Here is a 26,703-nt window from a genome sequence, read left to right as displayed (position 1 = left end):
TTCCTTTTGGTTTTGCGCCCTGCATTTTACTATCAAGGGCTCTTTTCGGCAGTCTTTCTGTCTCCATTCTTACTACATGACCAGCCCAGCGAAGTCTCTGAAGTTTAACGAATTCTGAGATCGGTGTCTCTTTGAACAGTTGGTAGAGTTTTTCTTTCTAATATCTTTCTTAGGACTTTTCTTTCGAAGACTTCCAGTTTTCTTTTTGTCTCTTTAGTCATCACCCATGTCTCGCATCCATAACATACTATTGGTCTGATAATAGTTTTGTAGACCCTGATTTTCGATTTCCAGTGTGTGTTTTTGGAGCGAAACACATGATCGAGTAAAAAATAAGCTTTGTTTTCCTTTACTATTCTTCTTTGGATTTCTGGTTCTTCTGTTCCATCCGTGTTTAATGTAACTCCTAAATATGTGAAACTTTCTACCGTTTTAATATCGTCCTCTAATTCAACTGTGCGTCTGTTTCCCCTAGCTCTTGCCTGTGTTAACTTTTTTGTCTTTTGAATATTTATTTCTAGTCCGGTCTCTTTTGCCTTTGATTTTAATTGTGAATATATTTCTGCCGCCTCTTCTGTTCTGCGAAACATGATGCTGATATTATCGGCATAGGCTACAATCTGTATTGATTTATTTGTTAGGAGATTACCTCTTCCTATATTCAGCTGTCTTATCACATATTCCAAGGTCAGGTTGAATAGTGTCGGTGCCAGCCCGTCTCCTTGCTTTAATCCTTGGGCTACCGTAAAGTTTTCAGTGAACTCATTTTGGACTCTGACAGTTGCTATTGACGAATCCATTGTTGTTTTTACCAGTCGGATGCATTTTTGGGGGATATTAAAGCTTTGCAATATTTTATATAACTTGTTCCTATTAATTGAGTCGTAGGCTTGTTTGAAATCTATGAATATATTGTGGACGTCAATGTCGTATTCCCACGATTTGTTTAAGATTTGTTTTACTGTGAATAGTTGGTCAGCTGTAGATCTTCCTTATCGGAAACCGGTTTGGTATTCCCCGACAATATTTTCAGTTAGTTGTTGGAGTCGTTTGTTTAGTATGTAAGTAAAAATTTTGTACGCCGTGCACAAGAGGGTTATGCCGCGATAATTTTCGCATTTCAGTTTATCTCCTTTTTTATAGATTGGGCATATAATCCCGGTTTTTAAATCGTTAGGGATCTTTTCATCATTCCAAATCTTGTTCATGCGCACATGCATTTGTCCTACTAGGTGATCGCCACCTAATTTATATAGCTCAGGGGGGACGTTGTCAATACCTGGAGCCTTATTGTTTTTTTGTGCACTTATTGCCTGTTTTACGTCTTCCATCGTTCGGGGTTCTATATTTTCGGTGTCTCCCTCATTGTGATGTATGTCCATATGCTCTTCATTTTCTTGTGTCCCTAAAAGAGTTTGGAAATAGGTTTTCCAGACTGAATTTATTTCTTTTGGATCACTGGTTATTTGCCCTTCTTGATTTCTGCATAGATTTGTTCGGGGTTTGTATCCTTCTCTTAAATTGCGTAGATATCTGTACGCCTGTCTTATATTGTTGCTTTGAAGATTTTCTTCCATTTTCTGTATATTGCCGTTTTCGTATTTTCTTTTCTCTGTTCGGCATATTTTGTCTGCCCTCCGTCTTGCATCTTGTTAACTTGCCCTTCTTTCTCTGGTTCTTCTTTCTATATATTTCTTGTGTTCTTCATTTCTTTTCTGTATGGCCTTATTACACTCGTCATTGAACCATTTCCTTTTTTTATTTTTCTTTTTCTTGCCTATGATTTTTCTTGCTGCGTCAATAACTTTTGTTTTGATTTCTTCCCAATGTTCGTCGGTGCCTAGACTACCTGTGTCTGTCAGTGTTTGTGTTATTTCTCTTTCATAGTTCTGTTTGACATCTTATTGTTTCAATTTTTGTACATCTAGCTGTTCTGTTCTTTGTTCCTGTCTTTCCCTCCTGTTTCTCTGAATTCTGCATCTGTATTTTATCTGTATTAGGAGATGGTCAGATCCGCAGCATGCTCCCCTTCGGCTTTTCACATCTTGTATGCTTGTTGCGGCCCGTTTGTCTATCAAGACATGATCTTGATAGACATGATCTTGATAGACAAACTTTAACGTTTTTTTAAAGTAGTTCCACGAAATGAATTATTATTTGTGACAGTAATAGTTGCCAGGGTAATATAGATTTCTTGGATTCTCTCGAATCCTGCACCAAAATATGAACAACTTTTTTTTTTGTATGCTGAATGCAATAACTCAATTTCGGTTAAAAAGGAATTTCGGAATTAATTTATTCAACACAACACTAAAATTAACCACCAAAGTGGTAACAAATAAACTGAATAAAATTATAACACTAGCAGAAGAAAAACAAGGTTTTAGGTCGGGAAGATCATGCACCGACGCTATATTTATAATGAGGCAAGTTCTAGAGAAATCGATAGAATACGACAAACCGGCATATCTATATTTCGTGGACCTTAAGAAGGCATTTGACCGGGTCAAATTAAAGGATGTTATCCACTTATTGTACCCAGGAGATATGTCTATAAGAATAATCAAAACGATTGAAAATATCTACCAAAACAACACAATAAAAGTAAAAGTAGAAGTAGAAAGAACTGACCTTATTAAAGCTGGCAATCGGATAATACAGGGAGATTCCCTGAGTCCTCTATTGTTCAACCTGATTATGGATAAAATAATAAAAAACGTAAAAACTAAAAAAGGATACCAAATGGGAGAAAAACAACTTAAAATAATCTGCTATGCAGACTACGCAATACTACTCTCTCAAAGATGATTTACAACGTATGCTGCACCAATTTAATATAACCGCCAGAAAATTGAACATGTTACTTTTCTCAAAAAAGATAAAATGCCATGGTTACAAGAGCAAATTTACTAAGATGTAAATTAGAGCTGGAAGGTCAGATAATAGTACAAGTGATGGAGTTTAAATATCTAGGTATCACATTATCTAGCAACAGAAAGCTCAAAACTGAAGTAAAAGATCAAGTTAATAGACCAAACCAAGCCGCAGGCTGCCTGAATAAATCAATATGGAGAAATAAAAATATGGGGAAAGAAATAAAATGCAAAATTTATAAAACAGTCATCAGACCAATAATGACATACGCGGCAGAAACACGACCTGACACAGAGAGGTTAAAAAAGATGTTAGAAACAGCAGAGATGAAAAACACTTATATAACTTAATGGTAAGATACTATGGAACAGAGCTAGAAGTACAGATATATGACGTAGATACAAGGTGAATAACAACAAGAACTGGGTAAGAAATAGAACAGTAGATTGTATTGATCATATAAGCGGAATGACAACAAATAGAGTAGTAAAGACGGTAAGACACGGTTCCCCAATAGAAAGAGGATCAGTAGAAACATTACGTAAACGATGGACCGACAACTTACTTGGGGCACATTATAAAACAGACAGAGTCATGTCTACATAAAAAGAAGAAGAGGAAGAAAAGAGACATAAAAAAATATACAAAAAGCATTTTCTTGAAGCTGACAATGAAATGGTCAATAAAATAATAATTATGAATTCTATTATTACGAGTATCTTGTGACGTAGTATTGATGGCAAAATCCATTTTGTTACGTCAACTAATATTGGAAAGTTTATACCACAGACCCTTTTGTTTTCACAACTATCAAAAGGAAATTAATAATAGTAGTTTAATAATAATAATACCTAATTATAAATAGTTTACGTGCATAGGTCTATCTTGCTGTCGTAGAAGAAAATATGTAGTTATTCCCTATTCCTAGCAGAAACATTTCAATTATATTTGAAGCAGTTTTTCTGCTTTGCCGTACAAATTTAATCATTTTTGAAGGAATTCAAACAAATTTCCCGCAATAAGCACGCGACCTTCAAACTTCCCAACAAAACGTTTTTCCTCCCAAGCAGGCAGGAGTTGATTTATACCACGAAAAATAATTGAAAAACCCCACTTTGCCGTACAGCCTACATCCGCAGAGAAAAAGTTTTAGAGCTAAAACCGCCATATAAAAACAGTTCCTTTACGTATTTCGTTCTGAATAATCTCACTCTTAAAGTTTACGATTGGTGGAACTTACGCATGTAAAAGTGGCGGTCGTAAAAGATATTCGGTTTTACAGTGTTGGTAGCTCTGGGCTGAAAGCACGTAAAAGTCTTAAACTATACAGAAAAGGAATTTCTCGCATGTATAAGTACACCGACTTCCTGATTCTTAAAAACTTTTAGTGGTGTAGTAAAATGGAAAGTGTCGCACAGTTCTAATATTATGATTGTGCTTAGGAAATTCACTTTTATCATAAAATAACTAGAAAATATCACATGGACTACACATATAAGGTCATGCAGAATTCTCATATGAGAAAAATCCATAATTCTTTTAAACTTAAAGCCTAATACAAAATACTAATACAAACTATTCTTGGACAACATATTAAAACGTTTTAGAGATAGTAATAATAACAAACGAATCATTAAGCTTTAATATTGACAGCCGATGGAGGAAAACTCAGTTTATAGCAGTAGTATATCCAATATACCTTTAATATTCTTAGGAAAAACGCCAAATAACGCTAAATATGTTCTACTAAAATTTTTCAATAGAACATGGTTAAATAATGTCTTAAGAACTTCCTAGAGCAACTCAATAATTATACCTATTCTTAAACCTTACTTCTAACTTATTTATATAGTCTATCTAGTCTATCGATTCTCATTAGGAAATCTTCTAACCTGTCTTGATAGGATCTTGTGGGACACTGCTCTGTAAGGTGACAGATGGTTTGTGGTTGTCCACAGTTACATAGTGGGGATGGTCGTTTACCCCATTTGTCCATCATGTAACTGCATCTGCCGTGTTGGGTTCTGATTGGGTTCAGCATAATCCATGTGTTAAGTTGTAAGTCAAAACTTGGTGGTTTTTGTGTGATGCAGGGTAAGCTGCTATTTTGTTGTTCTATCCATTCTCAAGTCCAAGTGGTCGTTAAGTTGAACTCATTTTCCACAGCATTCCGTGCTGTTTTTATTGGCAGTCGTCTGGAGCGTAGACGGTTACCACGGGCAGCATCTATATCTTGATGGATTGGCAGGATCTCGTTACTAAGTATCTTTCTGTACTCACTAGTAAAGGAGTTTATGCGCCGTAGTTTGGGTGATGGAATGTGCAGTTAGTACTGGGAGCCATTGTATAGGGGTAGATTTGATAACACCAGCAATCATTCTTATTGAATCGTTCAATTGGGCATCTACTTTGTTTATATGTAGCATCATAACAGCACAACCAGCATCACAGCACAAATCTGTCATTCGGCGTCACCTAAAAACTTCCTTTTATAGGATTTTCGTGCAAAAAACGGTTAGAAGACCGCTCCCTTTGAAGACTCCAGCAGTAATCCGCCATCCCATTTCCCCTGATACCTCTCTTCCATCGTTTTGATATCTTGGTGGAAGCGTTTTCCTTGTTCCTCACTAAGGTCACCAAGATTTTCTTGGAAACGGTCTAAGTGGCTATGCAGGTAATGAATTTCAATACTCATATGACAACCGTGTTTGTTAAAATTGTTGAGCAATTCTTCCACTATATCTCGGTAATTTTCCGATTTATTGTCTCCAAGAAAATTTTCTACAACTTTCACAAAAGAGCACCACGCATTACATTCAATTGCAGTCATCGATTCTATAAAATACGAATATTTTATAAGTTGTCGTATCTGAGGTCCATCAAATATTCTGGCTTTTAATTTTTCTTTACTAAGTGCCGGGAATTTGCTGGACAAGTATTCAAAACAAGGACGATTCTGGTCTAGGGCCTTTACAAATTGTTTCATCAGCCGTAGTTGAATATGTAACGGAGGTAATATTATTGTTTCTCGATCGACCAACACTTCATTAACTACGTTAGTTTCTCCTTGAACTAAAGCATGTCTAGAACGCCCTTTTTTTTTCTACTCCAGTGTTGGTCCTTATCCCTGCGATCTCAAAGACACAGGAAACAAGGATACTTTGTATAGCCACCTTGTTGTTCCAGGAGAAAGTTCACCATCTTTGTAGAATGCCCAATTGGTATACTTCCATATTTGTTGTCATTATGTAAAAGGACACATTCTAAACTTCGTTTGGAACTGTCGATAAAAAGACGCCAGTGATCTGGTGTATACTCCGATCCACCAATTTTTTCTAACACTCCTTTAATATTGTTACAAAAAACCATATCATCTTGCTGAGAAAAAAAAAACACAAAATATCTTTTTCTCTATTACGGTAGTATGTAATTTTGGTATCTAGGTGAAGAAGCTTCTTTTCCTTTAGTCTTGAGGCAAGCAACTCGGAAGAATCCTTTGGAAGATTTAAATATGTGATAAGATCGCTTAGCTCTTCCTGAGTAAAGCGCTCAGGAGGTGTTGAATCTCATTCAAAATCACAGTCGTCTTACTCAAATCTATTAGTCTGTAGTTCGTCAGATAACGTTTCGACATTCTCCTCTGGTAAGGTAGGTATACTGCTAAATATTGGAATGGGTATCAGCTCAAGCTGATGTGGAATTAGTCTTGTTGCTGAAGCTAGGTTAGGATATGTCTACGTATGTCGATTGTTACGATTCATGCCCTTTATATTGACAAGACAGAAATAGCAATTATCAAAATGATTTTTTGGTTCCCTCCATACAATTGGAACATCAAACTTTAAACATTTTCGTTGTCCTTTCGTCCACTGTCGCAAGTTTTCAAGACAAGTTTTGCACATTACATGTGGAGCCCAGGATGTATCTTGATCTCCTAAATGAACACCAAAATGGGCTTGATATGCTCTTTTTATAAAATCATCAACTGGTTTTCTACTTTCCTTTACAATCTTCTGGCGACATATGTAGTAAAAAAATCCGAGTTATTCACACAACAACGCCTGCTTGTGAAGCTATGGTTTTCAGTTGTTAAAAACAGACTTTTGCAACGAAACTCAAGTTCAAACTGAATTTTACAATATAATGCAGTCGACTTTATAGGAATTTATTAAGGACATTTCAGAGAAAATACTATTTACTTATCGGAAAATATTTAAGAAGCAATTAGCGCTAATTTTAAGTTATGGGCATTTCCAATAAGTAATAAATTTTAATTAGAAGTCATTTGTATGCAACTGTCTTAGAATTTGTTAAGTTTGTTTATAAACATATTGCAATTATAGTAATAGAATATACAGAAATGTAAGAATATTTAAGTGTTTGATGATTATGTTAGATCTCGAAAACTTGAGCTAATACAAAGAAAATGTTTGTATTTTTGGAATCAGCACAGATGAATTAACCAAAATCAGTTGATTTTTTTCGGCAGCAAGACAAAATTTTTTTGTTGGGCTGCCCAGTCAAAGATCTAATAAATTATATACAATTAACTTATATACTTTATGTTGTTACATACTGCATAACACTGCTAATAACCTTTTCTTTTCTCTTTTTGATAACAAACGTGTTTAAAGAAACACATTGTATCCAATACAATTTCTTGTTTTATTAAAGGATTCCAAATAAATGAAATACACTTCCAACAACGCTTGTTTTATATCTCGTAAGATCGTCATTCCCTTTATTTTCCGACATCAACGTATAAAGTTAAAACATGTTTATTTTTTTAATTTGCCAAATTTCCTTCCAAACGTTTTTTCTCTTTCATCAAATTTTTTCTACAAACGACACGTCCGGAATATTCAAAGAAGTCTAATTCTCGCTTCTAACACTTAGTGATTCCGTGAGTACGACTCACCCCCCAGCAAGAATCATTTCTACCGAAGGCAGAGCAGGAATTGGCACTTTCCTCTTGAGAAAAAGTGAAAATATTCTAACGATTAATAACTAAAGAATGAAGACAAATACAAGGTGTTGGAAAAGTTCATAATAAAAGAAAAATTGCAAAAAACTACTAATACCTTTAAACAATGTACTCATTCATTGGACATAAGTAATGAAAAAAGCATTAGAGTATGCTGATTTGGGTGGAGTCTAAATCCGTGCACACAAACAGTACTGTTCACCGTATATATGAGTTGTAACGATTATTTTACCTACCACATAGGGTGTTACTATAAGGGGTTGAAAATTGGGGACAGAAATTATGGGGCTGGAGATAGGATAAGCAAAACAAACCGAAACGTTGCGAACGGCTACTCAGGTTTCCTCTGGAGAGCTGGATCGTGAATAAGTGAATGGCCAGGGGGCTGGAATGGGGTAACTACTAAAATGAAACAAAAGGGGTACCTACATGAATATTCTGGACAAATAAAATACAAGAAAGTTCTTAAGCTATTTAAAATAGACGCTGCTTAGAAGAATCTTCCTGCTGGATGAAAAAAAGGCACTTTTTAAAATAAATAATACTCTTTTTTGAGGGAAAAAAATTACACATTTATTGTTGTCTCACCACAGAGAGTTACAAAAATAAATAGTAATAAAAAAATCGGTTGCCTGTAAAGTCGGTTTTACGGGCGAAAATTTTACGTGACAACGTCTTTTTCTCGGTAGAATATTTATTGATATGAATATTATTAAATTGCACAATAGTTGTTGTGTATGACATAACCTATAAACTCAGTTTCTCAACTTTTGTGTCAATCTAACAATTAATCAATCAATCATAGTTTACGATAATAAAATATTAGTGTACAATTATTTACCTTTATTGTTGTAGTTGTTGTAAATGACGAATCTAAGCACTCCACATTTTCACTACAGACACAGCTAACGATACTTTAACCACACGTGTGAACTTGTATTATGACGCTTTCTCGGTTTTCCAACGCCAAGAACGCTCGAGAAAGACAGAGACACAAGCACGCACCGATTCAACGCGCCTAATTCTCTAGTGCTGCGCGCGCAGCGGACCGATCATGTTTGAGTGGGAGAGAGACGCAAGACATTCGCCGGTCCGGCGGGCCTCTCTCTCGTTCGGTGACTCATCGTAACAGACGTGAGCGGGCGTTACACTTTTTTATGAGTGACTCCAAGCCACAACCTAATTTAAGACGTTGTCACGTCAAAAATACAAAAAACAAACTTACTATATTACAATATAATTTACAATTTATTATTAGGTATTTACCAAATGTCAAAAATAAAACTATATCTCAGATGTCAACACTAAATTTTAAAACTTGAGAACAATTAATATGACAGCTAGGCCACACCCTAAAATTTATAATTTTATTTATAATACAAACATTAGTGTAGAACGATTTCCGAAGTGGAAATTGAAACGTCAATAAACGTATTTTAACCTTTAATTGTGGCTTATTCCCATTTAAATAGTAATTACTACTATCTCACCTTTTTCTGTATATATTTTGGCGATAATCAATGGATTTGGTGAACTATCACAGTTTTCAAAAAAGTTTGAAGTTTGGGTTATCAAATAAGATATTTTGATTTAATTTCACTTTCTTCTTCTCATTTTTTTTGTGTTAATAAAGTAGGTTTCTCTGTAGATATAGTAGCTGATGGAGATTTGGGATTTGTGCGTTTGTTCTGTATTTTTCCTGTGTTTATATGCATTGTTTCATTTTTTGGATAAATTTTTAGGTAGTTTATTGTTTGTGAATCTGCTTTGGTTGGGTGTATGTGTGGTTTTTGCTGTTGGGTAGATAGCGATTGGGTTTTCTGTTGTTTGATTTATTATTTTGATCGTTGTTGATGAGTGTTTTTTTTTGAAATGGTAGATTAGATGTGTTTTGAATTAAATCTATGGCTTCTTTCAGACGGACGACATTTTGTCGTAGTCGTGTACGGCAACAATATCGTGTATAGCAGTTAACTCATTGATTAAATGTAAACTTTCACACGACGCGATTTAAAATCGTAGTCGTACACGACTGTCGCAGTACCCCGTCGGGATCACTGCGACAACACGATGTCGTGGTCGTGAACGACTGCAGTGGTACAAGCAAGTCTATTCTAGTTTTCACACTTGTCGTGCGTAGGCGAAAAAATCGCGATTTATTCTAAACAGTGGTAGTAAATTTAGATTTAAAAATATTTGTTAAATATTTAAATTTAGAAAGAAATCTTCTCTTTTTCTTTTTCTTCTTTTTATATAGACATGACTCTGTCTGTTTTGACAATGTGCCTCCAGTAAGTTGTCATTCCATCGTTTGCGTGGTCTTCCTACTGATCGTCTTCTTATTGGGGAACCGTCTCTTGCCGTCTTTACTACTCAATTTGTTGTCATTCGGCTTATATGATCGTTCCATTCTACTCTTCTATTTTTCACTTAGTTTTTGATGTTCTCCACCTTGCATCTATGTCGTATATCTGTACTTCTAGCTCTGTCCCATAGTGTCTTACCATCAGTTTTTCTAAGTGTTTTCATCTCTGCTGTTTCTAACATCCTTTTTGTCCTCTCTGTGTCAGGTCTTGTTTCTGCCGCGTATGTCATTATTGGTCTGATGACTGTTTTGTAAATTCTGCCTTTCGTTTCTTTCCCGATATTTTTATTTCTCCGTATTGTTTCGTTTAGGCAGCCTGCGGATCTGTTTGCTATATTCACTTGATCTTCCACTTCGGTTTCAAGCTTTTCGTAGCTAGATAATGTGATGCCTAGATATTTAAACTCCATCACTTGTTCTAAGATCTGACCTTCCAGCTCCAATTTACATCTTAGTAAATTTGCTGTTATAACCATTCATTTTTTCTTTGTTGGGGAAATTAACATGTTAAATTTTCTGGCGGTTATATTAAATTGGTGCAGCATACGTTGTAAATCATCTTCACTTTGAGAGAGTAGTATTTCGTCTTCTGCATAGCAGATTATTTTAAGTTGTTTTTCTTCCATTTGGTATCCTTTTTTAGTTCTTACTTTTTTTATTATTTCATCCATAATCAGGTTGAACAATAGAGGACTAAGTGGATAACGTCTTTTAAGTTGACCCGGTCAAATGCCTTTTTAAGGTCCACGAAACATAGATATGCCGGTTTGTCGTATTCTAATGACTTCTCTTGCACTCGCCTCATTATAAATATAGCGTCGGTGTATGATCTTCCCGACCTAAAACCTTGTTGTTCTTCTGCTAGTGTTATCATTTCATTCAATTTATTTGTTATCACTTTGGTTGTTAATTTGAGTGTTGTGTTTAATAAATTAATTCCTCTGTAATTTTCTGGGTCCAATTTGTCTCCCTTTTTGAAGAGAGGTATTAGGATGCTTGATCTCCATTCTTGAGGAATTCTGTTTTGTTCCATTATTTTTTTAATTAGTTTTAGTAGTTGTTTGGTCAGATCGGGTCCTCCGTACCTTAGGAGGACAACGACAAAATGTCGTCCGTGTGAAAGAAGCCAAACTTTTTCTCACGGCACGACACTGCACGACAACGACAAAATGTCGTCTGTCTGAAAGAAGCCTTAGTTTGAAAATGGATTATTTGATGTTGAATTATCTGTTATAATCGAATTTTTTTGTTAAGTGTTTGGTTTGATTATATGTTTGGCAAGCTTGGTTATCTAATAATAGGTAAATCCTGTATGATGTTTCTTCGTATTTGATTAGGAATTAATCAGGTAGGGTCTGATTATTTAGTGGAGATATGTAGGTTTTTTCGTCTGAAGCTCAAAACGTGCTGGAATGGTGATGTTGATGTGTTTATTCTTAGAAATGTCAAACGCGATAGAAGATTTAATCCATGTGCTTTTAGTACAGACATTAAGACTGAGTTCGAGATTGCGAAACAAACATTGAACAAAGCTAATCGCTGACTGAGACTAACTATTCTACAAATCTGTAAGAATTCTTGGCTTATTTTTATTTTTTTATTTTTTTTTATAAAATCTATTCAAAAAATTATTTGAATATTTGGTGGAGGAGACAAAAGCTCGAGAGAAAGCATGCATAAGTATATAACAAATAAACAATAAGTAAAATTAAACTATCTATACATTCAAAACAGTCAACACAGTATCGACCAACAACTTTCTTGCCTTATATTAAATATAAATTATTGAATTGACCAAGTTTTAGCGAAACATATTATTAAGTCCTTTTTTAAACTAATCTCTGCGATGGGAAAAAGAAGAAAATCAAAAAGTCACATCTTCATTAATTTATATTTAAATAATCATTTTATTTTAATTTATTTATTAATTTATTAATTCCTTAATCTCCAGTTTCTTTTTTTACTATTTTTTATTGAAAAAGTAGGTAGTCTTTCTTTTGTTCACTTTCTTTCCGGTAGAATAAATATTTGCCTTCTCTCTCTCTGTCCGGTAGACTTAATATTCTGTTCTGTGTTGACACAACAGCTAATTCTATCATAAGCATACGTCCTATGTCATCTGTGCTAACTTCATATTAGTCTCCTCCCTACTTTATGTCAATCAACTTTTCTAACGTAGTGGGAATATAATTTTTCGCCTGTTTTTGAAATTTATAAAAGAAGGCAAAAATTATTATAAGCTTCATTTTATGGTCTGCAGAATTCTCTTGGGGTGAGTACTTTCATTGTAATATATATTCTATAATTCTGATAGCATTCTCAACATTCGTAACCTCACTTATTTCGAAAGCACGTTTTTCGATTATATGCATGTAGGAATCTTAACAGAGTTTAACTAAGTAATAATAATTATATTTCATTTTATTCTTGCCATCTGCTATTTGTTTCATTGTACATAATTTTGTAAAATGGCAAGGAAGTTAAACCCCTTTTGATGTGTCTCTCATACAAACTGTTGTTGTATTTTAGTTTATTGGCTGTATTGTACATTTTACTAGCCTTATTATTAAGATTTATTGACTTATTAGAGGACCTAACCACTTAATTGGGAGGCCACACACATATGGAATCACTGCAGCTCTCAAGAGGACCTAATCTTCTAATTGGGAGGCCACACAAACAGCTCATTGATGCCATCGATGCCATAGGTATCATCCACATTGTATTCATTGTAAAGCATTGGCAGGGTTGATTGTTTCCTATTTTTAATAAATATGATTAGTTAAAAATTGTTTTATTTGTTATCAGCTAAGGGTTCATTGCTTAATTCAAAGTTTAAGACAAGACGAACTCACACTTGAGATACTGAGCTAGGCGAAGCAAAGACGATAAGCTCCCATGGTTGATTGAGATATTATTTTTATAATAGTATTTCAATTCGCTTTGGTAGTCTTATCGTTACACATTGGCGCCCACGTTACTCGTTTTATTCGAAGAATTGAGCTCTGAATTTTTAGCTTGGTAGCAAATAACAAGCTTTAATGAATACTATTTTTATATGTTTCAATATATTAAATTTTTATATGTTTGAATACATTTGATTTATATTTTATACTCAGATATTTTTACATATTTTTTGATGATGGTAGGTAGTTTTATATTGATTTAAGTGGTCTATTTTTGACGTGACAACGTCTTAAATTAGGTTGTGGCTCGGAGTCACTCATGAAAAAGTGTAACGCCCGCTCACGTCTGTTACGATGAGTCACCGAACGAGAGAGAGGCCCGCCGGACCGGCGAATGCCTTGCGTCTCTCTCCCACTCAAACATGATCGGTCCGCTGCGCGCGCAGCACTAGAGAATTTGAATCGCGTTGGATCGGTGCGTGCTTGTGTCTCTGTCTTTCTCGAGCGTTCTTGGCGTTGGAAAACCGAGAAAGCGTCATAATACAAGTTCACACGTGTGGTTAAAGTATCGTCAGCTGTGTCTGTAGTGAAAATGTGGAGTGCTTAGATTCGTCATTTACAACAACTACAACAATAAAGGTAAATAATTGTACACTAATATTTCATTATCGTAAACTATGATTGATTGATTAATTGTTAGATTGACACAAAAGTTGAGAAACTGAGTTTATAGGTTATGTCATACTATTGACAAATGTTGATAGTGTTAAGTAAATTATTAGTTTAAATCACTCTGCAATCAATCGTAATTCAGTCGATTGAGAAGAAACAGCGCGTTTCAACTGCAAACAACTATTGTGCAATTTAATAATATTCATATCAATAAATATTCTACCGAGAAAAAGACGTTGTCACGTAAAATCTTCGCCCGTAAAACCGACTTGACAGGCAACCGATTTTTTTTTACTTAACCAGTTTTTTTGGATAGCGTACTTTAATTACTTTCTTAATTTTTTTAAAATTATTTCTTCAAGATGCTACCTAAACATCTAAAGACATATGAATTATCATATAAAATTCTTATTAGGAATGTCTCTGTCCCAAATACAGTAGAGGAAAGACGAAAGATTCTTACTGGACTTCTTTCTCAGGAAGCCAGTAACTGTCGTTTTTCTGATGTTTCGGTCAATTTATCTTTTGATGTTGATTACCAACAAGCTTTAGCTTCCTATTCTGATCTGTTAGGTCTTATATCTGATTATTCAGGTACAAAATGTGATAGCAGATTTAAAGCTTATAGTTCTAGTTTAACTCATTTATCTGGTAGAATCTTCCGTCTACAGCCAACTTCTGTAGATGAAGAAAAATTGAAGAAAGCTATCCGCTATGATTTGTTAAAATTAGAGGGTACTTTGTCTGATATTGTAGATCAACCTGTTGCTTCTACTCCTGATAGCCTCGCCTGTTAAGTCTGTTCCTGTTTATAAATGGGGTATTAAAAAATTTTCTGGTAAAAAACCTCTAGAAGGAAAAAACTTTTCTAGGAACTGCACTAATAAAGATTAATTCATCTCTGCAGGAGATTTATTTGAAGGTGCTGCTTTTACTTGGTGGCATAATCATTTCACAAAAAAATATTTTAATTTTTAATAATTTTAACTTATTTAGCTTATAATTATGAAAGAAATTTGTGGGAACAAATACGTTCTACAAAACAGTCTATACAATCATTTTAATCAGAAATTTATTGTACTTCCTGTAGCTGTAGTTACTAAAAGTGTAGTAGAAAAATTATTTTCATTGCAAACAAGAACAAATTATTTTCATTACAAACAAAAAATAATAATACAGATAGTTGCGTAGTCTAAAATAAAAAAATTAATTTTTGTAACTATATGTTTAGCTACGAGACTCTTTTCCGTAATCTTTCCCGGAGCTCTCCAAGTTTATGTTTTATAATTCATATAAAATACTCCACTAGTATGAGTGTTCAAATAGCTAGTCCCGACCTGTTTAAAAATAATCAGTTTGACTAAAGTTTTTGCTCTCCGGCCCCTCTAATTTACTTTTTCCCTCTTTAGTGCAGATCGACTATGAGATGTTATCTACAAGGCGGTGTTTTGCTGCCAGACCAGTGAATCTTGGACTTCTAATTAAAAATCAACCTGACTTATATTCGCAATCAGACATTGGGGATAATATAAAAGCCGTCTAAAAGTTTATCATACCCTAATAGGGGGATTTGTTTTTGACAATATTAATTTTTGTTTTGGGGGAGCTACGTGAATGGGCGTTTAGGCAGTAAACTTCAGAGAGGTGTAAGTGATGTTTCTAATTACAATCAACTGAATTTATTTTAGGAGTATCTAGAATTAGGACATATTTTTAATTAAAATTATTAAATATTAAAAGTGGCTAAAGGTTGGTAATGAATGCAGTGCCACTATCGATTCTTACTATGCAACAAAACACATCAATCTCCACTGATTTCGACGAACTGGTTTGAAGTAATATAAATTCCGACTTTAATTTAAAATTAGAGTGGATATAATTACTTAGAGTTAATTTTTTAATTTGAAATTAAATACAGCTTTTTAAACAAAATCAGGATATAGTATGCCCATGATTGCTAATTAAAAAGTTTAATCAATATAGGAAAATGAATAGAAGTGACAAAGAACAGGAAGCGAAATAGATAGAGATAAAGAAACGAAACGCAAGAAGAAGATATCAGGATGAATATTTTAGAAGAAGTAAAATGACAAAGCGTACACCTTCTAAAAGTGACACGTAGAGAAAGGAAGAGAAAGAGAATGTCATGATTAAAATCACGTAACAACTATTGGAAAAAATAAAGAGATGATGAATGAAATAAAGCAAGTAAGAAAAGAACAAATGGCAAATAATAAACAACTACAAGAGATATAGGAGGAAAAGAAAAAATTAAAAAACGATGTAAAGTATTTACAAGACAGATGCAACAACTGGAGAAAACAAGTAAAAAGAGAAGTTTGATTATATCGGGTTTAAAAATAGATAAAAATGGTGATAAGAAACTAAAAGAAAGCATGGAATTTATATCACAAGAACTGCAGACGCAAATAAAACTGAGAAACGCAACAAAAATAGAGATTTTTTCAGTCTATGCCATAGAAACAGAAACTTTCACGGAAAAAATTGAGATACTAAATAGAAAAAGTAAGTTATAGTATCATAAAGATCGCATCTACATAAATATGTAAATATTGATCTGACAGCAAAAGAACAAAAAATACAGAAAGAAATAGTTAAAATAGCAAAAGAAGAAAAAAGTAAACGAAAACGGACAAAAATAGGAATAGACAGAATAAGAAGTTGTTCATGAATGGGAAAGAATGGATATGGGATGATAAAAACACCAACTAAAAGAAAATATCAAAGAAAAATTGCCAAAAAACTAGTAACATATAGAAGAATAACAGGGGGACGAAGTTTACATAAGGAATCAAATGAAAATGGGAAAAAGTTAATAGAATTTGCTACAGAGAACAAAATGAAGAAAGCTAGCACAAGGTTTGATCGAAAACACATTCATAAGGTAACATAATATGAACTTATCCCGATGGAAAAATAAAAAATCATGATAAGGCAATAACCGATTGAAAATAAGAACTACCAATAATACCAAAACCTGTTAGAGATAGATTAAATCACCAATTAGAGCGCCTTCAAGAGAAGCAGGTTGTAAACAGACTAGAAGAAGAAATAAATAAAAAACTAGAGAATCCAGTCAAACAGGATATAGATGAAGAATGGCAGACCATACAGCCAGCCATGTCAGAAGCAGCGGAAAAGCATATAGGAAGAGAGTACATAAAAAGACAGCAAGACTAGTTCGATAACGAATGTAGGAATGGTTTGACAAGAATGAGAATGAAAATATATGGAAATGAGAGGAAATATAACAAATAATAAAAATAATATCAAAATGAAAGAAGTAGCTGTCTATAGTTTTGAAAAAGTATCAGAATTTGAATACTTAGGAGTAACCATAACGAACACGGGAGAAAAAGAAAAAGAGATAGACAAAAGATTAATGAAGGGAAGCAGAGTGATAGGGTCACTAAATTTATTACTGAAAGCAAAAAATGTGTGAATAACAGCTAAACTGCGAGTCTTCGAGACAGTAATCAGACTCACAGTGATGCATGCCAGTGAAACGTTGATTATGAACCAACAAGAAAAAAAGAAACTAGCGACTAGCTACTGTCCAGGCCTATATTATTAATTTAATTATCGTTTGAGTATTCATTGTTGCCTAGCTTAAACAACTCTTTATAAACATTTAATGAAACTTCTAACTAGATTTTACACCCAAAGACACCAAATAGGATTGATAACCGCCGCTCGCACTAGATTTCAAAATAATGTTTATTTAAAAGCTTTAGCGAATCCGCTAACCCCTAAAGCGGTTGCTGAATCCCGAGGCCCATTCTTCTCATATGCTAAGTTGGGGCCCACGACAATCGACCATACACACACACGTACATACACACACCCTTCAACTCCATCAACAGAATTTGAGAATTTCGAAGAGAATGTTAGCCGCGACATACCGACACCGAACATTCTCCTCATTCCACCGCTGGACCCGAACGGATTATCCCTGGAATATTTTGGATAGTTGGATGGCACCCAGCAGACGCTTCAACCGTACCTTTAGGCCGGGAGAACGTCGTGAAATTCTTCATATTTATATTTAATCAAAAAATATTTCTTTATCGTATGTAATGCTTTTAACTATATTGATTTATATATTTCATAAAAAGACAATAATAGAAACACTAATGGATCTGATGATACCTAACAGGAATAATCTTCGTTTTAAATACAACGAAATACAAATACAATATACTGGAAATACAGTACATTTAACCAACTTACGCCTCTGAACGATTAACGGAATTCGCAGAAAATCTTTCGTTGTAGTAAAAGGCATGGTAAACTGCACTGGTGTTCTCCATAATGTTTGCTAAATTTTTGTATAGTTTTGCATATTTTGTTACATTTTTTTTAATAAATAGTATTCTAGCGTAATGTTATTTAACGTAAATTTCTTTCACCTTCTTGTTTAATAATTTATTTCTAAAACAAATACTACCGTGCTAAGGACAATTTATATTCAAAGTAGATAATACAAAGTACTAAAATATTACTTTTAATTTTTGTTATTAAATTCTTCGGAGTAAACTAGAATATGTTTGGTTTGGTTAGATTGACCATATGTCTATTAGAGTGTACCGTTTTTGAGACGTCTGCGATTACGGGTTAAAGTTAGGGTTTTGGTAAATATATTTAACTTTTTATTTTCAAATGAAAATACTTTTACTTAAAATAAAATAATTGTGGGAAACGTTTTGATTTGTTTATGTTCGGTTTCCAACAATTTCTAAACCTTTTATTAAACATAATTAAATTACAATCTGTTTAGAATCTTTGTTAAGCGGTTATGTTAAGTTTTACCTCTCAAGCACAACAGTTCAAAAGTTTCAGTCATATTTATCTAAACTCAGTATATTGTAATTCAAACGTGTAGTTTCAAGTGACCATCATGCCTAGACGTAAGTTGAATATTAATGAATTAATTGCAAACGTGCATAAATACTAAATATACCATGGAAAGAGACAATGGTGGACCTTTAAAATCATTATTATGTATAAATCAACGCGTTTGTGATGCTCTCGGTATAAGTGAAGGAAAGCTAAAAACTGTAATGAAGACTGTAAGAGATTCTAAAGAAGATCTTACTGTGACTGAGCATCACGAAGACAAGGAAACAACTCGTAAACACTCTACGAGCATTGACTTACCTGATGGAGAAAAATTTGAAATTTGCAATATTTTGTATCGCATGCGTGAAAACAATCAACATGTCAGTTGAGATATTTTACTGGCCAAAATTAGGGAAAGACAAGTTTCTTAAATTAAGAGGACTAGCCTTTGGAAAGAGATTTAGGATTTAAATTCAAAGAAGAAAATAATAGGTTACTTTTATGCGAAAGGACTAGTGTGGATCACAAAAGAATTTTTGGGAGAATATATGTACTAGACTTAAAACTGAAAATTCAACATTCGTATACTTAGATGAGACATGGATATTTGCAAATGGTGGAATTAAAAGAATTTGACATGACGACAAGCATAAAATCAATAAAACACACAGATAGCGAAGGCAAAAGACACATCCTTCTTCATGCAGGAGGGAAAGAAGATTTATAGAAAACGCAGATTTGATTTTTCTTTAAAATCAACATCTGCTGATTACCATGAAAACATGAATGCAGATATGTTTGTTAAATGGCTTGAGGTGAAACTGTTACCTAGTCTAAGTGACCCATGCGTTATAGTTTTAGATAATGCACCTTACCATTAGGAGATTTTGAAGAAACCACCAAAACAGTCGTGGAAATTAACGAGCATAAAAAATTGGTTAGTTAAAAATAATATCAATTTTCCGGAATATGCCTTCAAATCAGAGTTACTGGAAATTTCAAAACTTATGAAAAACCAACAGTTTATATAGTTGACCAAATTTTATTAAGTTATGGACAGCAAGTACTACGGTTACCGCTATATCACTGCCAATTTAATCCCATCGAACACATCTGGAATATATGTAAAACGTGTTATGATAATATCGTTGGATGCAGTGGATACAGTGACGATGCAGTTAGATAAATTTGCTACATTTAAGCTCTTAAAACTGCAACTCCAGAAATATGGGCTAAAACTGTAAATCTTCTTCTTATTCTTCAAGTGCCATCCCCGCGGCGGAAGTCGGCAATCATCATAGCTATTCGGACTTTTGAGACGGCTGCTTTGAAAAGTTCATTTGATGTACATCCGTACCACTCTCTCAGGCTGCGCAGCCATAACATTCTACGCCTCCCTATGCTTCTCCTTTCTTGAATCTTTCCCTGCATAATCAGTTGGAGCAAGGTGTATTTCTCTCCACGTGTAATATGTCCGAGATATTCCAATTTTCTTGTTTTAATTATATTTAAATTTTTTTTTTATTCATCCTTCTCAGAACCTCTTTGTTTGTGACGTCTTCGGTCCACGATATTTTCAGAATTCTTCTGTACACCCACAGCTCAAATGGTTCCAGTTTTTTCATTGATGTCGCATTCAAGGTCCAAGATTCCATTCTATAAAATAAAGTCGAAAAAACATAGCACCTCGCCAACCTAACTCTTAGTTCCACTTTTAAATACCTGGTACATAGAACTCTTCTCATTTTGTTGAAATTTGCTCTAGCCTTTTCTATTCTTATTTTTATCTCCTGATTGTAATCATTTGTGGAGTTAATCATTCTTCCCAGGTATGCATATTTGTCCACTTGTTCGACGTTGGTTTCGTTTATTAAAAGAATCTCGTTATTTCTTTGAGTTTTCGATATTCTCATAAATTTCGTCTTCTTGACATTCATTGTTGGACCATACTCTTTTCCATACTTCGCTATTCTGGTCACCAGTCTCTGAAGATCTTCAATATTTTCGACTAAGATCACAGTGTCGTCCGCATATCTAATGTTGTTAATGGGAACTCCATTTACCTTTATTCCAGCTGTTTTACCCTTAAGAGCTTTTTTCAGGACCTCTTCGGAGTAGGCATTAAAAAGAATTGGCGACAATACGCATCCCTGTCTCACTCCACATCTAATTTCAATTTCTTCTGACAGCTGTTCATTAACACGTACTTTTGCTCGCTGTTTATAGTATAAATTTGATATGATCCTGAGGTCGTTGTAGTCAATCTTCTTTGATTTCAGGACATTCATTAATTGTTTATGTCGTACTTCATGGAATGCTTTATTATAGTCAATAAAACATACGTATATCTTGATTGACATCCAGGCATCTTTGTATCAGTATATTAAGTGAAAAAAGGCCTTTGCGAAAACCAAATTGTGTATTATTAACGACTATGTCCAGTTTGTGATATATATTCGGTTATGATGACTTTTAGTAGTAACTTTAGCACATGAGACATCAAGCAACTGGTGCGGTAATCGCTGCATTCTCTTGCGTTTTTCTTTTTGGAGAGACAAATAAAAATCGACGTTAACCACTCTTTGGGTAATACGCCTGAACTATAAATTTGGTTCAAGAGTGTCACTAAAACATCAATGTGCTTCTCATCTAAAATTGTTAGGATTTCTATAGAAAGCATGTCAAACTGTCAAAAAATATAATAAATTAATAGAAGAGTGGTGGATCCGGAAAAATAAAATTAGTGAAATTAATCCAGTGATTATACATTTACATAATGATAGCGGTAGTGAATTTATTGACAATGATGATGATTAATAAACTTAAATAATCAGTATTATGTAATAATATAATGTACAGCAGGTTAACAATTATATTTATACATTCATTATTAGCTGAATAAACAATAATATTTAAAAAAACCATTTGGTTTTATGCTTCTCATTTTATACAAGTTCTAATTTTATACAAAAAAATTCTAAACAAAGTAAGTAATTAAAAAGATTATGGAGAACTCAAGTGCAGTTTACTACAACGAAAGGTTTTCTGCGAATTCCGTTAATCGTTTAGAGGTGTAAGTTTGTTGAATGTACTGTACAAATAATGAGACTATAGAGAATTAAAAGTACCCAGACGATACCTATGATTCTTTTTAATACTAGAGCTATTCCGAAGAACCTCGTAGAGAACATAAAACAGCTGGATCTTAATGTAGATATCTATAGTACTATGAAGAAAGCGTTTTTTGTTATTTACTTATCCAAATGCACAAGAAAATTTTCATCAGAGCTCAATTCTTTTGATACTGTAGGTATCTGATATTAGTGAAACTTTTAAAAAATTCGTATATTTTATCATTAATAATTACACAATAAAGCAAAAACAGTTCTGAAAGTAACATAAATGCATCCCTAAAAAGCTAATATTACTGTTTGTATAAATTTCGCTCTGACCTCTCGGACTACGATCACTCGCAACCCTTCCGCCGCGTCTCGTCGGGGTGTCAACTGTTGCCGGGGACACAAAAAAATCGTCGGTAATTTACGTACCTAGTTTGAGAGTTTAAAGCGCGTGATTTGTAATTTAGAGGTCGAATTTACGAGGGGAATGCGTAGAAGATAATGGAATGTCGTTTTTAAATTAGGTACGTGTGCGGTGTCGAAATAATTGAGAAACATTGTCCGGAATGAGGTTTTTTAAGGTCTAGCTTGTTTTGGAACAAGTTTGCTTTTGGAAAAGGGTTTTGAGGGTTCATTGCATAAAAGAGGTTTTGTTAACTTTATTACTGGCTTTAACGACATATTTTAATGAATATAATAATAATGCCCACACAACTAATGGCGCAGTCATTAGTATTATATTAGTTACTACATTCATGTATATGTTTTGCTTTTAAGTATACGTTGGGGTTGGAACAAAAATGGCTTTTACATTTATTTGACTTATTAGGTGTTAGTAGTAAACCAATTAAATATTGTGATCTTGTTTGACGATATTTTGTTGAATTAGTTAATAAGTATATACATCTTTCAGAGAGTTGGGACGAGATATACGATTTAATGCGGCAAAGTAGTAGTAGTAGTAGTAGTAGTAGTAGTAGTAGTATATATATATAATATATATATATATATATATATATATATATATATAAATATATATATATATATATATATATATATATATATATATATATATATATGTATATATATATGTATATATATATGGTGTACATGATATAGGAAACTTTTTTATTTTTGGTTTTATGAAAAAAAGTCTTTATTTATAAAAAGTTATGAATGATTTAAAATTTAGAATACAATTATCAGGTATTAAATTTTTTTAGTCATATACGCGGGTTATCAAAAAATATGAATTGCGGATATTGTTTGAAAAAATTTAATTATGATTGTATTCTAACTATCTGTGGAAACCTGCTTGGTATATACCGTGTCTGCTACGTCATAATACGAACATATATGTAGGGGCATACCTTAATCGGCTGGAAAGAAAACCATAATAAAAATCTCCCCAATTTCAAGTTGGAATGACATAGTCTGCAGAATAAATGGTTAGAGGGTATCATTTAGTTCACCAGCTTCTCGTGGGAATCTGTATGGAACCCTATAATAAAGAAAAATAAGGGATATCCGACTCCCAAAGATCGGAAATTGATATGAAGATTAGTGGACCTCATGTACAATCTGAAAACATACAACCGAAAACAAGCCTGAAAAAAGCTAAGGATGAGCTTCTTACTAGTGCCGAAGATCTTAGGCTCTCACGTCTCCTATACAGGTAAAAAGGAGAAAGCTATCTGGTTATGCAAGAAAATGGTTTAAATATCTTATTAAGAAAGGGCTGACCCCGGGAGAAGCCGGACAGAAAGGAGACATCTCTGAAAAAAGGTCCCAGAAGGATCCATTTCGAAATGAAAACTCCCGAAGGTTGACAGGAAAAAAAAAAATAAGGAGTGATGCACATAAAGGCCACACTGTGTCCAAATTTGCAAAACTCTTCTTTAGTCAAACGGCTGAAAGTGTTAAATTAGGAATTATGCTGTCGGAATTTCTACGTCATCTTCTTACAACGGAACAATTAGAGATCGTAGATCGAAGTAGATGAAACGAGCACTAAAAAGAAAAGAGCGAAAAACCTAACTTTTTGAATACTTAAAACAAACCTGGCTGGGTGCTACACTGAGACTTGTAGAGGGAGCATGAATTCCTTACAGTAAAGTCTTTAGGACGTTTCTTCCCAGAATCAAGCATTACTCCATGAGGAAAATGCTGAGCCTAATACAGGCTTAAAACTCTAGTCTAAATACCTTCACATGGAGAATGCTGAATAGGTCTACGACTAGAGCTGTAGAAATTCTAACCCCTCCGGTAAGGTGGACACCGGTGGACAACTAATCCGCTGAAAGGCTAAAATTAATGAGGCCATACGATCAATTACTAATATGGTCGTCCGGTCTTAAGAGTCAAGAGTGACAGACAACAAGCGATCCTCAAAAATCTGCTACGATGTCTAAGGCTCCGCATGGGCAAAAAATTGCTTAAGATAAATTCAGGATGACAGACAAGCAAAGGATTTAGCTAGTGATCCAAAAAATCTGGAAAACCAGACAAAAAGACAAAAGAAAATTAAAAAATCCCCAAACCAACTTACAAAAATAATCCAAAGGCCAAAATGACTACAGATAAACCTTCATAAACCTTCAATATTGAAAATCAGCTACCAGGGCAAAAAATCTGGCTAGAACAAATAAATGCTATCCTGCAAGACGTATTCTATTAAAGAAATTATAGAGACCTATGGATAGACGCTACTACCAGATATGAAAACTACCACACACTGTCATTAATAACACATGCCAGTAAAATCTTGTTGCATACCATCAAAAACAAATTAAACACCTATTTACATTACCAAATACCTCAGGAACAATCGGGGTTTGTAAAGGGTAAAGGTACATGGGAACAAATTCTGAACCTGAGACAACTCATTGAAAAGTCTAGAGAATTTCAAGTACTTATCATTGTAAGCTTCGTTGAGCACCAAACGGCATTTGATTGTGTAAGCTGGATAAATCTGTGGTCCATTTTAATCGAAATGGGCACACCAATGCATCTGGTGACACTTATTCAAAATCTGTACCAGTCCAATAAAGTAACAGTACGACTAGATCAGAAATTCTCAAACCAATTCACAGCCGAGAGAGGTGTTAGACAAGGATGCGTTTTGTCACCTGACTTATTCAACATTTATGGTGAACACGCCATGAGGATGGCGCATTAGATGGATAGGCCGGTGGAGTAACAGTGGCTGGTAGAAAAATCTCCAATTTAAGATTTCCTGATGATACTACACTTATAGCAGCAAATGAGCAAGAAATATTAAATCCCCTGCGAAGAGTTGAGTAGGGTAGATCGGGGCTAGTTGTGACAGGGGCATGTTGTGACAAATAGTTTTATAGACTAACCATAGGTAGCAGCGTCGCCCGGTTACCCAGAATTCCACGTCCGCATGTCCTCAGTCTGTTTGTGTAGTTTGGTTGTGATGCTATGCGTTTCTGCCGCTTTATAAAATTATATGTCATTTCGTTGTAACGAAGTAAAATTTTGCTGTTGTCTTTGAATTGTTATTTCACTTTCAAACCACAAGGTAAGAAACTTATTCTAGTTGTAGTAGATAGTTTGTTTATTTCTCTCTAGTAAGACACAGTTTGGTTTCTATACGACGTGTCAAGGTCTGTGCAAGTGGCTTTATGTAAAATGGCGTACGGTGGGGCTAGTTGTGACGAAAGGCTTGGGGCAGATTGTGACAGTGTCACAACATGCCCCTACTAATTTTAATGCATGTTTATGGGTTTGTTACAGATAATGGTGAGAAATTATAAAAGGAAAACGGAACGTGGTCGGAGTAATATAAACAGTTACGAGTCGGCTTCGTTAGATGTTAAGTCTGGATCGTGTAGTTTAAGGCAAGCAGCTGAAAAATATGGCGTTAACCGGATGTCCTTACTTAGATATATAAAAAAACAACAAACCAATCCAGATGGAGTGGTAGAAATGGGTTACAAAAGACCTCGAATGATATTTTCACAACAACAAGAAGAAGAGCTCTGTGAATATGCTGTTCAGGCAGCGAAAATATTTTATGGTATTAGCCCAAAAGAAATGAAAAGTTTAGCTTTTGAATTTGCTATAGCGAACAAAGTTCTTGTGCCTGAGAATTGGGTAGCAACAAAACACGCCAGTAATGATTGGTTTACAAAGTTCATGCAACGTAACAATAATGTGTCTATTCGTGTTCCTGAGGCTACCAGCTTAAGTCGGAGTACAAGTTTCAACAAGCACAATGTCGGACTCTTTTTTGATAACCTCGAATTAGTATTAAGTCAAAACCATTTTACAGCTAATGATATTTGGAATATAGACGAGACAGGGACTGGGACTGTCCAAAAACCGGTAAAAATCATAGCGAAGAAAGACGAGAAAAGAGTTCGTGGTGTCACTTCAGCTGAGAGGGGGACCAATGTTACTATGGTTCTTGCTATTAACGCAGAGGGTAACTCAGTTCCTCCTATGTTCGTTTTTCCACGTAAGTTTTACAAGGAGCATTTTGTACGTGATGGGCCAGTAGGTTGTTGTGGTACTGCTAACCCAAGTGGCTGGATAACAGGCCCGGACTTTTTGTTTTTTATGAAGCATTTTGTAAAAAAAGTAAGGTGCTCAAAGAAATCACCGGTTTTAGTTCTGTTAGACAACCACAGTGCTCACCTATATATCGAAGTCCTTGACTATTGTACAGAGCACGGTATTACTCTCTTATCGTTCCCTCCTCATACAACAAATAGACTTCAACCACTGGATGTTTCCGTTTTTGGTCCATTTAAGAAGTTTTTAAACGACGCCATGTGTGGATGGATGAAATCTCATCCTGGAAACACAGTCTCAATTTATGACATCCCAAGTATAGTGAAAACAGCATTACCTAAAGCTGTAACACCAACAAATGTTCAGGCAGGATTTCGTTCTACA

The sequence above is a fragment of the Diabrotica undecimpunctata genome, chromosome 1 (genome assembly GCF_040954645.1).
Source record: "Diabrotica undecimpunctata isolate CICGRU chromosome 1, icDiaUnde3, whole genome shotgun sequence".
NCBI classification, from domain to species: Eukaryota; Metazoa; Arthropoda; class Insecta; order Coleoptera; family Chrysomelidae; genus Diabrotica; species Diabrotica undecimpunctata.
The sequence above is the reverse complement of the archived record's forward strand: the minus strand, read 5'-3'. Positions refer to the sequence as shown.